Here is a 12,267-nt window from a genome sequence, read left to right on the forward strand (position 1 = left end):
TCCCCCCATTCATTGCCCAGTTCAGACCTGCAGGTCCGCAGACCTGCATTCAGAGCCTGGCTCTGTTCCTCCAGAGAATTCAGTGTGGGCTCTGTTTTTATTTTTTATTGACTTTTGGATGAATAAACCATAGGAAAGCAACTGTTATCATTTCCAATTTGGTTGACAATTCTATAAGGGAGAAGCATGTTGAAAGATTTATATTGGAGTATTTGTTAATAATCTAGACATTTCATGCAAAAAAAATAAAGGTTCTTTTAGAAGTCCTGAGAGAGGTCTAAACATGGGAAGGCATGCTCAAGTGTTGAGACAAACATTTTGCAGGTATCAGTGGCGTAGTGCTGGGTCCGACGGTCTGGCTTGAATTCGGGTTTTGCTTCTTCCTGTGGTTTAACCTTGGGCAAGTCACTTGGCCTCTGTTTTGGTTTCCTCATTTGTAAACTGGAGATAATAACACCTACCTTGTTGTGGAGCGATATCATGAGAATGAATATGTGTGAGGCACGTGGTACTGGCACATGGTGGACTCTTGGAAATCCTACTCTTCATAACCTCGCAGCATCTGGGCCATTCAACCCACTACCACGCTGGCCAGGCTCTCTTTATCTTTATGGCACCCACCTCCAGGGCACCCTTCGTGCTGCCTATCCATCACACACTGTTTTCCTGAAGTTCATTCTCCCACCTCCTAGATGACTGTTTTATATCTTCTCTTCTCTTTGCAAACCTCCGTGACCTCCTCCTTCAGCCTTTCTGACACCTGATTAGCTGATGATCTGGTGAGCTGATTTTTAAAAAAATATTTTTTATTAATAATAATACATATATATATATTTATTTTTTTATTGATTTCAGAGAGGAAGGGAGAGGGAGAGATAGAAACATCAATGATGAGAGAGAATCACCAATCGCCTGCCTCCTGCATGCCCCCTACTGGGGATCGAGCCCACAACCCGGGCACGTGCCCTTGATCGGAGTCAAACCCGGGACCCTTTAGTCCGCAGGCCGATGCTCTATTCACTGAGCCAAACCACCTAGGGCTGATTTTTGTTTTATCGAAAAACCAGAAACAATCAGAAGAGAATGACCACACACACACTGCACATCCACCAGCTTCCTTTCCTCCTGTATCTGTGGCAGACCTATCCTGTTTTATCCTTCACTTCTGCACTAGATCCTGGCTTCTCTTGCCTGCTCAAGGTCGTCGCTCTGGCAGTCTTCTGTGCCATCCGATCCCTCTACTGGTCATTCTCATGAAAACACGCTATCATATTTCCCATCTTTAAAAAACATCCACCCTAGCTCTCTCATCACTGATGTTTCCATCTCTCCCTCTCCCTTCCTCTCTGAAATAAAGAAAAATATACTTAAAACAACAACAACAACAAACCATCCACCCTAGATCTAAAATTTTCCTCTAGTTATAGTCTTGTTTCTCTCTTCTTTACTACAGAAAAACTGCTTTCGCCCTAACCGGTTTGGCTTAGTGGATAGAGCGTCGGCCTGCGGACTGAAGGGTCCCAGGTTCGATTCTGGTCAAGGGCATGTACCTTGGTTGCAGGCACATCCCCTTTGGGGGTGTGCAGGAGGCAGCTGATCGATGTTTCTCTCTCATCAATGTTTCTGACTGTCTATCCCTCTCCCTTCCTCTCTGTAAAAAATTAATAAAATATATTTTTAAAAAAAAGAAAGAAAAAGAAAAACTGCTTTCTCCAGTTCCTTCTGTCACTTTTGTCAGGGTCACTGATGACCTCCACATTGTTAAGTCCAATGGACACTCCTCAAACCTCATCCTTCTTGCTCTATCAGCAGCATTTAGGCAGTTGACCTTTTCCTTCTTGAATTCTTTCCTCAATGGGTTTTCTGGGAAGCAGCCTGTTATGGTTCTTTTCTTACTTTACTTTCAATTTGTTCTCAGTCTGCTTTGCTGGTTTCTTCTTGCCTCTCCAGCCTTTTAATGTTGGAGAGCCCCAGGGCTGAGTCATCAGATTTCTTCTCTATTATCACTCACTTCCTGAATGATCTTACCCAGTTTGGGGGTCTTAACGCCCTCAGTACCCTGATCAATCTCAAATTTCTCTTTCTAGCTTGGCTCTCTAGCTTGACACTTAGACTATCTGTATATTTGACATCATCACTTAGATTTCCATTAGAGATCTTTTTTAAAAATTAATTTTTTAATTACTCTGATTGCTTAAATTTGACACATCCTAAACCAAATTCCCAATACGTCTGCGCCAAGCATGTCAAACGCGTGACCCACGGGCTGCATGCAGCCCACAGTGAATATTTTTGCGGCCCAGCCAATATAACTGTGTAAGAAACATTTTAATACAAATTTCGTAACTTAATTTTTACAATATCCTGTTATACATAATTATTAATAACGAACTACAATGTTCGCTAATGACTGAATACTATAATTGTGTTGCATTCATTTCCCTTATGTGCCTTACACTCAGTGCACCATTTCTCTCCACTAATACTAGCAGTGAATATTTTAGCAGCCGATTGCCACGTCACTAGTCTTGTACTGACCTGATTGGTGTGCACAACAGGAAATATTACGCTTTTGGAGAACAAGAAAAATAGGTTTATTTGCATTATGCTTATTTGTGCAGTTATTCAGTGTCTGGTAAGTTGATGTTCAAGAAAAAATATTAATTTTTATTAAAATTGTCTGTTATTTATGTTAACGATTACTCATTTATTTCAGCCTTTTGTATTTAGCATGTCTCTATCGAGATAAATCTACATTTCTATGAAAATTGAAGCTTTTGGTTTTTTGCGGCTCACATAAACTTAAACCTTGTTTATTTGGCCCGTGTTAGCCTTTGAGTCTGACATGCTTCGTCTACACCTTCCTTAGTCCCTTCCCCCTCATATACACATACACACACCTGTTATTTGAGGCTTTCTCATCTCAAAAAAGCACTTCTATCCTTCTGTTTACTTAGACAAAAATCTAGGAGTCATCCTCAATTCCTCTTTCTCTTGAACCTCACATCCAGCTCATTGGCAAATCCTGTCAACCCTACCTTCAGATTAAATCTAGAATCTGAACAGTTTTTGCCATCTCCATTGCTACCACCCTGGTCCCAGCCACTATCATCTGTCTTCTGGATTACTGTCACAGTGTCCTAACTGGATTTTTCCACACCCACCCTTATCTTCCTACCATCCCTTCTCAACACAGCAACCGGAAGGATCCTTTTAAATCAGATCATGCTAGTCCTTGGTATTAAACTCCCCATGGCTTCTCATCATGGCTTCTCAGAGCAAGAGCCAAAGTCCTTACCATGCCCTTTGGGCCCTGGGCCTCTCTGATCTCACCTCCTACCATCCCCACCCCTAAACCCCTACTTGCAACAGGGCTAGGCCTCTGCCACACCAAATTTGTTCCTCTACCCTATAGTCTCACCCTTCAGGGAGGCCCACCCCTGCCTCCTGTGTCTAAGAGCCAGCTCATGCTGATGCTCCTTCCTCATAAGCTTCCCCAGCTTTAATCTTCACCACAGATCTAGTGCCATCCAGCAGCCCATATATATGATGGTGGAGCAGGGACCCCTGAAAAAGCCAGGTTATAAGGCCATGGGCCCAGGCTTAAACCTAACTTTTATAAAGGACTAAAGGCCCAATGCACGATATTCGTGCAAGAGTAGGCCTTCCTTTCCCTGGCTGCCGGAACCGGCTTCCCTCTGGCACCTGGGACCTGGGCTTCCCTTGCAGTCCCGGCTTCGTCTGGAAGGTCATCTTGTCTAATTAGCATATTATGCTTTTATTATTATAGACTAGAGAACCGATGCACAAAATTTGTGCAAGAGCCTTGGCCCCGGCCTCCGCCCACCGCTGCAGCCCCTCCCAGGGGCTTCTGCCGCCTCTACCTCGGCCCCCACCCACTGCGGCTTTGTCAGGAAGGAAGAACGTCCAGAAGGATGTCTGGTCTAATTAGCATATTACGCTTTTATTATTATAGATTCCCCATTTCACCTTGCAGTTGCCTCTGGCTATGGGCCTATTACTCTCCTGCTCTTCCCAGGCTTTTAAAAAAAATTTAGTTTAACTTTATTATTAATATTTTTTAATCTTTATTGTTGAAAGTATTACAGCTGCCCCCTTTTTTTCACCTGTTGACCCCCTCCACCCTGCTCGCACCCCCTCCCCAGGTCTTCCCCACACTATTGATTGTCCATGGGCTGTACATATATGCTTGTAAGTTCTTTGGTGAATCTCTCCTGTCCCGCACCCCTCTGAAATGCGTCAGTCTATTGTATCTGCTGCATGTTTCAATTTCTCTGGATCTGTTTTGTTCATCAGTTTATTCTGTTCATTATATTCCACATATAAGTTGAGATCTCTGACTGGCTTATTTGCTTAGCATAATACTTTCCGGGATCCTCCATGCTGTCTCAAAGGGTAAGAGATCCTTCTTTTTTACAGCTGCATTCCATTGTGTAAATGTACCACAGTTTTATAATCCGTTCATCTACTGTTGGGCACTTGGGCTGTTTCCATGTCTTAGCTATTGTAAATAACACTGCTATGAACATAGAGGTGCATATATTCTTTCTGATTGGTGTTTCAGACTTCTTAGGATATATTCCTAATAGTGGGATCATTGGGTCAAATGGCAGTTCTATTTTTAATTTTTTGAGGAAACTCCACACTGTTTTCCATAATGGTTGTACCAGTCTGCATTCCCTCCAGCAGTGTACTAGGGTTCCTTTTTCTCCACATCCTCACCAGCACTTGCTGTTTGTTGATTTATTGATGGTAGCCATTCTGGCAGGTGTGAGGTGGTACCTCATTGTCATTTTAATTTGCATTTTTCTGATAATTAGTGACATTGAACATTTTTCATATGTCTCTTGGCCTTTTGTATGTCCTCTTTGGAGAAGTATCTATTTAGGTCCTCTGCCCTTTTTTTCAATTGGGTTGTTTGTCTTTCCTTTGTTGAGTTGTATGAGTACTTTATATATTTTGGAGATTAACCCTTTATAAGATGTACTTTTGGCAAAAATGTTCTCCCATGCAGTGGGTTCCCTTTTCAATTTGATGCTGGTTTGTTTTGCTATGCATAGCTTTTTAGGTTGATGTAGTCCCATTTGTTTTAGATGCTAAAATCCTCAACAAAATATTAGCAAATGGGATCCAACAATATATTAAAAAGATCATACACCATGATCAAATGGATATTTTTTCCAGGGATGCAAGGCTAGCACAATATTCGTAAATCAATAAATGTGATACATCACATAAACAAATTGAAAGACAAAAACCACATGATCATATCAATAGACACAGAAAAAGCATTTGACAAAATCCAACACCCATTTTTTTAAAAAATATTTTTTTATTGATTTCATAGAAGAAGGGAGAGGGAGAGAGAGAGAGAAACATCAATGATGAGAGAGAATCATTGATCGGTTGCCTCCTGCACACCCACTACTGGGAATCGAGTCCGCAACCTAGGCATGTGCCCTTGACCGAATTGAACCTGAGACCCTTCAGCCCACAGGCCAACACTCTATCCACTGAGCAAAACCAGCTAGGGCCCAGCACCCATTTTTTAAAAAATATGTTTTTATTTGTTTTATGGAGTGGAATGGAGAGGGAGAGAGATAGGAATATCAATGATGAGAGATAATCATTGATTGGCTGCCTCCTGCATACCCCCTACTGAGGATTGAGCCCCAAACCCAGGCATGTGCCCTGACTGGGAATCAAACTGTGACCTCCTGGTTCATGGGTTGGTGCTCAACTGCTGAGTAACATCGGCCAGGCCCAACACCCATTTTTAATTTAATTTATTATTTTATTTTATTTTATTATTTTATTTTATATTTTATTATTTTATTTATTTATTTAATTTTATTTACTTTACTTTATTTATTTTATTTCATTTCATTTCATTTCTAGAGGCCCGGTGCATGAGATTTGTGCAGTGGGGCTGGGGGAGGGGGAATTCCTTCAGCTCAGCCTGTGCCCTCTCACAGTCCAGGACCCATTGGGGCTCTCACAGTCTGGACCCCCTTGCTACTTTCTGCCCGCCTGCAGCGGAGGCGGGAGAGGCTCCCACCACTGCCACTGCGCTCACCAGCTGTGAGCCTGGCTTCTAGCTGAGCAGCGCTCCCCTTCTGGGAGCACACTGACCACCAAGGGGCAGCTCCTGCATTGAGTGTCTGCCCCCTGGTGGTGAGTGTGCATCATAGTGACCGGTCGTTCCGCCGTTCGGTCGATTTGCCTATTATGCTTTTATTATATAGGATTTTATTTATTTTTTATTTTATTTTTAAAATCCTCACCCAAGGGTATTTTTCCATTGATTTTCAGAGAGAGTGGAAGAGATAGGGAAAGACAGAAAGAAATATCAATGTGAGAGAAACACATCGATTGATTGCCTTCTGCATGAACCCTAACCAGGGCCTGGGCCAGGGAAGAGCCTGCAACCAAGGTACATGTCCTTGACTGGAATCAAACCCGGGACCTTTTGGTCCATGGTCCAAGCTCTATCCACTGAGCCAAACCAACTAGGGCCCAACACCCATTTTTTATAAAAACTCTCAGCAAAGTGGGAATAGAGGGATCATTTATATATATAAAACCCTAATATGCAAATAGACTGAATGGCGGAACAACTGAACAACCGAACAACCGGTTGCTATGATGTGCGCTGACCACCAGGGGGCACGCATGGACCATGGCAGGCGTTGGCAGCAGGCGCAGAGCGTGGAACATGGCGGGCATCGGCCACAGTGGGATGGTAGAGCAGGGGAGCGGGGACGCCAGACCAAGGCAGGGCGCTGGTTGCTGTCATCGGGGTGAACCTCTGGTGGTTACTGAAAATTCTTTGCTCCCATGCGCTGCACCTGCTGCCGGCTCCGGCCCCACTAGTACCCACTGCCGGCGCTGGAGCCAGCCCTGATTGCCCCTCATGGCTTCTCCACCTCCCCCTGCTTCTGAGGGGCGATTGGGGCCAGCAACCACCTCTCGGACCCACTGCCAGTGATGGCCCCGCTTGCACCCGCTGCTGGTGACAAAGCCGCCGCTCGCACCCACTGCCGGCGCCTGGTGCTGGTCCCAATTGCTCAGCGCCATCGCCCCTGAGGGCTTCTCCACCTCCCCCTGCTCCTGAAGGGCGATTGGGGCAGCAGCTGCCGCTCGCACCCGCTGATGGCACTGGCCCTACTCGCACCCGCTGCTGGCTCTGGCGCCAATCTCTCCACGCCATCAGCAGGTGTGAGCAGGGCTGGTACCATCAGTGCATGGGAGCATGGTGGCAGGAGCAGGGCTGCTGGCAGACAGGGAACCATGGCAGGAGGGGCCAGGCGAGGGCACGGAGGATGGGCCAAGACCCACCCCTGTGCTCACCACAGCCTTGCCACCCACAGTTCCTTCCAAGGTGCATGAATTCATGCACTGGGCCCCTAGTACATAATAAAGGCCATGTATGACAAACCTAGAGCCAACATCATACTCAACGGGCAAAACTAAAAGCATTCCCCCTAAGAACAGCAATAAGACAGGGATGTGCACTTCCACCACTCTTATTCACCATAGTACTGGAAGTCCTAGCCACAGAGGTCAGACAAGAAGAAAAAAATAAAAGGCATACAAGTTGGAAAGGAGGAAGTAAAACTGTCATTATTTACAGATGACATGATATTGTACATAGAAAACCCTAAAGACTCCAGGCAGGATTTTTTTTTTTTTTTTAATATATTGATTTCAGAGGGGAAGGGAAAGGGAGAGAGAGACAGAAACATCAATGATGAGAGAGAATCGTTGATTGGTTGCCTCCTGCACACCCCACACTGGGGATCGATCCTGAAACCTGGGCATGTGTCCTGACCAGAATCCAATCATGACCTACTGGTTCATAGGTCGAGGTTCAACTGCTGAGCCATGCCGGCAGGGCCAGGCAGTCTTTTTGAAGGAGTTGCCTACACTTCTTCATTCTATTTCATCTTATGATTGTTCCTCATTCCTGGGCACATGACCTCCATCCCCAGTACCCACTAGACCAGTGGTTCTCAACCTTCCTAATGCCGTGACCCTTTAATACAGTTCTTCATGTTGTGGTGACCCCCAATTTCATTGTTACAAATTGAACATAATTAAAACATAGTGATTAATCACAAAAAAATATGTAATTATATATGTGTTTTCCGATGGTCTTAGGCGACCCCTGTGAAAGGGTCGCTCGACCCCCAAAGGGGTCACAACCCACAGGTTGAAAACCACTGCACTAGACTAAGCCTTCTCTTGCTCAGATGCCAGTGACCTTCACCAGAAGCCACACCTAATGGACACTTTTCTGCCCTTATCTGTATGCTCACTGCCACATTACTGTTCATGCCCTGGAGGAGGACATTAGTGGCAAGGAACACGAGACTTAATAGCACTTTCTAAGAAACTAGTGGGTTGATAAGAACCTGAAAGTATTAGTCAGAAAAAGCTCAGAAGCCTTAGTCATTTGTCATTTCAGCCTCGGTACTCAAAGGTAGGCGAGGCCGGGTTATATTTGTTTAAGTAAATAGAGCTCAGCTGTCCTTAAATGACCAATGAGCCACTTCTCATGACGTGCTGATGCAGTAAACAGCCTGTCACCTAAGCCAGGCACAGGATTACGAAACTCCCTCCCTCTGCCCATCCTGCTGAGATAAGGCAAACGCCCCACACCCCAAGGTCTTCCTGAAACTCCGTTTCCATCCCTTTCCCCTCAGTGCCTTTGAGATTTCATCATCTCCCTCCACTTTCCTGCCAACTCCAGTCAAAGCTCCTGCGCCTCCTTGTCAGGACTCTGTTATCTGGTGTCAAGGGTGTTTGTTCAAAATATTTAACAAGCAGTTCGGCAGCACTGCAATATTTTAACAAGTGGCAAGGCTGTACAGGTGCACGCCAGCTGAGCAGAGGACCCTGCTGGTGTCTAACTACTCATTAACACAGGCCTGCCACTCCTGTTGGGCCTGTTTTTATGCTGACTCAGACCTCAATGCCACAGCTGAGCTGCATTGTTCTCCAACTTGAAGTGCGCCCCTTTCTCCCTAGTCTACTCCAGTCCACTCCAGAGACTGCTGAATCGAATCCATCAATTAGTCCTGAGTACGTCGCTGTTGATGTACTTGAACTCCTGCCTCTACAACACTTCTCTCCTTCCTCTTTTGTTACCGGGCAGAAGGAAAGCACAGAGTAAACAGAATAGAAGCCTCATGTGAAATAGCAAATGGTCTTGGATGAACCTCTCAAAAGCCAGGTCACAAAGGTTTCCTGGAGGGCAGTCCTGTGTGCATTACGACAGCTTGACAAACTCCGGGTGGCTCACATGGCGTATCTCATCAGGGCCTTCTGAAACCTTTGTCCTGGAAAGCACCCAAGATACATACTAACACAGGACAAAGGGTTTCTCTGAAGTTGTGCTCCGACATTACAATACGAGGTGGAAAATCTCAGGCCTTTCCTCCAACCTGAACTTCTAAGGTCAGTTGTTGGAGAAATTGGTTGCATGTACACAGCAAGTTGAATGTTAAACCCAATTAAGTCTTTGATGATTAAAGGCTCTCACTGACAGACAGCTATAGTCTAAAGTAAATAGGACTTTAATGCCTCCTTATTCTTAGGGAATCTGTCAACATCCCAATCTTCAAAGGCCATTTTATAACCTGTGTATTTAGGCATTTCACCCAAGAAATTTGATACTTAAAAGTAGAGTGAATATGCCTTATTTTCTTTTAATGATCATATTGTATCTATTTGTAATTCTAGAAAATTTTATTTTCATATGAAATAATAAGCTCTTAAATCCAGAATCTCAAAATAGAATTTGTACAATTCTGGATGTGTTGTTGTCATTTTGAATAGGTGGCAGGATATATTTTAGACAGGGAAATAATGTTAAAGACATTTGTTTTTTTTTAGAAGAAGAAAAAAGAAATAGTTCAATAAAAATATATTTATATGAGCATTCAAAATCCAAGTATTTACAATAAGAAACTTTTAAAATAAAGGTGTCAAAATACAATGTGGTAAACAAGAAGTAATACCTATAGTACATAAAAACTTGGATAATAAAAGTACAACAAAAATACTTACCAATATATAAAATATCCTGTTATATCTTAAATCATAATTACATTTAAATCTCCTTATATTTTTTAGCATTAGAAATAAATTTTAAGATAGGGAGGAGAAAATGACTCAGAGGAAAGAAAAGAGTGAAATAAAATAGGTAGAAAATTATTCATTTTAATAATATTTTTAAGTGATTCTTTGAAGATACAAAATAAATTTGTGAATGCACATGGCAGGCAAGCCCTTTGAAAGAATACTTTCTCATTGTAATGGACTGATTTCCTTCTTTAATGAAAAGAGCAATGCTAGTTTTAGGTACAAAGATTAACTTTTTCTCCTCGGGTTTTACTGACTTCTAAAATATGGATAAATTTAAAAGTGAAATAAAATGAAAATAAAACCTCATAAAACAGACAAATTTCATATTAAAGTTTCTTTTAAATTGAATTAAAATACATTTTTATAGGTACATTAAAAGATATCCAACCTAGTGGCTCATGACCCAGCACCTTCTAAACTGGACCTGAGATCCTGAGGAAGGGAAGGGAGAGTGAGGACCCACATCTCTGAGAAATCATACAGCAGAATCTGGTACTTCCTGTTATATATCAGGTTGACGGGTTTGTGTTCTGTCTTGTTTTTTGGAAAGTCTGAGTATTTTGTAGGACAGTGCATCTCTGCATTTGTTTCCACTTTCCGGATTGAGTTACGTGGATTCGGCCACCTAGACTTAATTTTCAGGTCCCAAATGGGATTTTGAACTCTGTGCTTGCTACTGTTGGAAGGCAGCAATGTGTCCTAATTGTGTGGCTCCAGTAGTGATGGGTAAGCCGTTAAGTGTATCTGATGAAGGCCCATAGAGTTAGTGAATGGCATAGCTTCTGGGCCAGGGGTTTTCAAACTGTACTTCAGGCAGCCGTTTAGGGACTACAGGGTCGGGATTGGAGGAAGTACTGAACTTATGGGGGCCCTGGACTCTCCACTGTTGCTCATCCATGTCAGCTTATTTACTGTGTGAGCTTCCAGATAAGCATTCACTGAAAGAAAGGATGTCAGGGCCAAAAAGAGTTTGAAAACCACCCAGCTCACCTACTTGTCTCATTTTCCGCAAAGGGAAGTGGAACCCCGGGATAATGAAGAAAGTCATCAAGGTCACAGAATAACCCGGCAACTCCTGTTTCTTAGGTGACCCTCTGTACAGACTTCTAACTGTGACTTTTCTGTCCCTTTTAAAATATACAGATATTTCTCTATTTAGGCTGCTAAACTGTAGATAACAGGAAACAGTCACTAGAGATGGTAATAGTTTAAGAGAATTCTTTTTAAAGGCTCAAGAATGCTATTTGCCAACCGTGACGTCTCTCGTCTCTCCTCACTTTTGAGTTTCAAGGACATGTGCTGTGGGAAAAGAGACTTGTTTACGTCTGTACTTCGCTGCAGTCACAGTTTTAAAAAGAAATCCCAGCTGAGTTGAAAAGCAGGCCGTGTTCCTGCTGAGAGCCACACCTCCAGGCATTTATCTTCCCAGTTCAGGTGTCCAGCAATGCCCGCTGGTCTGACCCGATAGCTCCTCAAGGGCTTCCCCAAGTGAACATTCACTCATGACTTGCCACTCAGCCGTGTCTTCTTAAAATATGGGAAAACAGCTTGATTAAAGTCGGTAAATACACACCGTCAGTAGTATCATTCACTGTTATATATTTACAGGACAGACATTGCGCTATGCATTTTATATATATACACTGTTCCTTCTAATTCTCACCTCTGCCCTCAAGAAATAAATACTATTGTAATCGTCATGTTACCTATGAGGAAATAGAGCTTTAGAGTGAGGTGAGGTATTAATGTGTTGCCTAAGGAATGGTGGAATGTTGAGGCTCAAATCTGGGTCAGGCTGACTTCAAAGGCAGAACTTGAAAGAAATTGCAAACATCCAGGAATGAGTAAGTACTAAGCAGTATTAAGTCTTAAATACTTACATTTTTTCTACTCACTCAGAACACCTTCAATATCAGCACCCTCTCAGGGGTGACCAGGCCTCGGGTTCATTTGACCAGCGTTGTGTCCACTGTCCACTGTGTTTCCCTTACAACCTCTCCTCTTCCCATTGTTGAAGACACTCTACCTACCTGCAGGTTAGTCAGAGAGAAGGCATTGTCTTCTCAGTTAAATTTTTCATACCAGCTTCTTATGTTA

The 12,267-nt window shown here is 43.3% G+C and overlaps 1 protein-coding gene across 1 annotated transcript in view; it reads left to right on the forward strand.

Annotated features, from left to right (window-relative positions):
• The window catches only part of CUNH20orf196 (chromosome unknown C20orf196 homolog), a 60,007-nt gene that overhangs the window by 868 nt on the left and 46,872 nt on the right, over positions 1-12,267 (forward strand). The gene's annotated exons all lie outside the window — the stretch shown is intronic.

This window comes from Myotis lucifugus, unplaced genomic scaffold (genome assembly GCF_000147115.1).
Source record: "Myotis lucifugus unplaced genomic scaffold, Myoluc2.0 scaffold_178, whole genome shotgun sequence".
Classification (NCBI taxonomy): domain Eukaryota; kingdom Metazoa; phylum Chordata; class Mammalia; order Chiroptera; family Vespertilionidae; genus Myotis; species Myotis lucifugus.